The sequence below is a fragment of the Nicotiana tabacum genome, chromosome 9, assembly GCF_000715075.1.
Source record: "Nicotiana tabacum cultivar K326 chromosome 9, ASM71507v2, whole genome shotgun sequence".
NCBI lineage: Eukaryota > Viridiplantae > Streptophyta > Magnoliopsida > Solanales > Solanaceae > Nicotiana > Nicotiana tabacum.
In genome coordinates this window covers 41,996,236-41,999,050 of record NC_134088.1, presented here as the reverse complement: position 1 = coordinate 41,999,050, position 2,815 = coordinate 41,996,236, and positions in this window count along the sequence as shown.

Here is a 2,815-nt window from a genome sequence, read left to right as displayed (position 1 = left end):
CTAGCTGGAAATGCATAGAAATAGGGCTGAGTCCCACCAGTATGACCTCCATCTCTTGGACGGCCTCTCCCTAGCTGGCCTCCACCTCTAATAACCTGACTACTGTCCCGGGCTGCCTGACCCCTGCCTCCAGCTGGCTGAGCAGGCAGTAGAGCAGTCGGTGCTAGAACCATGGCACGAGAACCTTGCTGAGGCACACTGCTCTGATGTCTGGGACAGGACCTCCTGATATGACCTGACCCTCCACACTCAAAGCACTCTCTCAGCTGATGTGGCTACTGAATTTGGGACTGACTCTAACGACCCAGATAACCAATATGACAGCTCTAGATCGGTGGTGCACCATCAATGTAGGATAGATGATAGGATGGACTCGAACTTGTCTAATCTCATCAGCCTCTCAGAAGACATCGTGGGCCTTTCCCATATCTGTGTGGCAACAATAGGCTGAGCCACTCCCACTAGCGGAGCTACTGGAGTCTGATATCCATGAGCCATCTACTCTGGTGTGTAAGTAGCGGGAGTCTGGGCTCCTCCCCTAGCCTGAGAGATAGCTAGTGCCACCAAAAATGCATCGTCCTAGTCCACGCTCTCCATAAGGCCCACTAAGCATACTAAAGCATCCTGAAGCACTAGGGTAACGATGAATCCCTCTAGGACCTGAACTGGTTCAACTGGCACGGTTTGAAATGAGACCTCTTCCTCCTGCTCGATCTGAGGCTATGCAATAGGTGCTACTGCACATGCTCTAGGCTGAGCTCTACCTGTGGATTTTGTGTGTATCCTCACCATTTGTAAGAGAACAAGAATAGAATAATTCAAACTCAATAATAGAATAAAATTGCACAATAAAGAAGGAAATAAGTGATATTTTCCTAAAGCCCTATAGCCTCTAGAAGATAAGTACAGACGTCTCTGTACCGATCATCCAGACTCTACTAAGCTTGCTCATGATTCGTGAGACCTAGGCAATCTAGTGCTCTGATACCAACTTATCGTGATCCGAAATCCCAACCGCGGGGTCGTGATGGTACCTAACGTCCACATTCTAGGAAAGCCAATATTAGTACACAAGTATATATTTTAAAAACCATTTAATGAGAAATAAAGCTGTAAAATTTCAAAATAGACATAATAACTAAAAACACTGACTAGCCAAACCGCGAAATTTGGTGTCACGAGTATATGAGCATACTATAGGTGCTACAACCAATGTCTGGATGAAAATACAACTATTTAAAATAAATTAAAAAAATGATTTAGTTAAGTAAGGCGACTTTATGGACTACGATCACCGTGCAGCTCTACCTCAAGTCTCTATGAAAAGCTAATCCGAGCGAGACTCCATTAACTGCAGTTGGGACCAACACCAGAATCTGCACAAGAAGTTCATAAGTGTAGTATGAGTACAACCGACCTGTAATGACTCGGCCGGTCATTTATGTATTGTAGCCCCATTTCACTATTTGTCGCTTCTTCAATGTTCATTTGTTGTTATGTGACTTACCAGGGTGGTTGGATTAGTTCCAGGGAAGTTTCGAAGTGAATTGGGACACTTAGTTCCAAGGTTGGAAGCTTAAGTTGAAAGAATTTACCGAAGTTTGTCTTTTGTGTAGACAACTCTAGAATGGAGTTTTTATGATTCTGTTAGCTTCACATGGTGATTTTGGACTTTGGAGTATGACCGGATTGATTTGGAGGTTTGTAGGTTCGTTTGAGGCTTTTTGGTGAAAGTTGGAAAATTAAAGGTTTGAAAGGTTGAGAGGTTTAACCGAAAGTTGACTTTGTTGACATCGAGTTTGGATTTCCGTTTCGGGAGTTGGAGTAGGTCTGTTGTGTCATTTATTACTTGTGTGCAAATTTTAAGTTCGGTCGGAGTTGGTTTGATATGATTCAGCATTAGTTTTAGAAGTTGGAAGTTCATTAGTTTTATTAGGCTTGAATTGGGGTGCGATTCATGATTTTCTTGTTGTTTGATATGATTTGAGGCTTAGACAAGTTTTAGTATGTGTTGGTATGTTTGGATGGGGTCTCGGGGGCCTCGGGTGTGATTCGGATTGAAATCCGAATGAGAGTTGGACTAAAGGAAATGCTGAAGCTCTAGGTCTTGTGTAACGCACCTGCGAGGCTTTGACCGCAGGTGCGGAGCCGTAGAAGTGGCCACGTATAAGCAGATGCGAGATTTGGCTAGATATTGGAATATGTACAGATGCGAGGATTTATCGCACCTGTGAGGTCGCAAGTGCATGCATGGGATCGTAGAAGCGGAGAAGCTGGGCTTGGAAGTGGTCGCAGATACGGATGGGGAGTCGCATTTGCGGAAGTGCAGATGTTCTTGTTGTTCGCAGAAGTGAAATTGGACGGGGGCTTATGGTCCGCAAATACAAAGTTGTCATCACAGAAGCGACTCCGCAGGTGCTGAAAAGGGACTGCAGGTGCACGTAGCTGGGACTTAAGTGAATCTCACAGGTGCAAGGTTAGGACCACAGAAACAAAAATAGTGATCACAGGTGCGATTTCACTAGTAGATTTTATAAAGTCGAAGGGTTTGGTATTTTTCTCATTTTTCGAGTTGTGGAGTTCGGCTAAGGGCGATATTTGGAGCATCTTCCACTGTAATTGAAGAGGTAAGTGAAGATTCATCACTTCTATTGATAAATATTGTTTACCCATTGATTTTTACACCACGATTATGTGTGTTTGAGGTGAAATTTGGAATTTTTGGACTATGTATTGGAGAGAGAGATTTGGGGATTTGAGGGTAGATTTATGGTTGGAATTGGATGATTTTGGTATGGTTGGACTGGTTATCGAA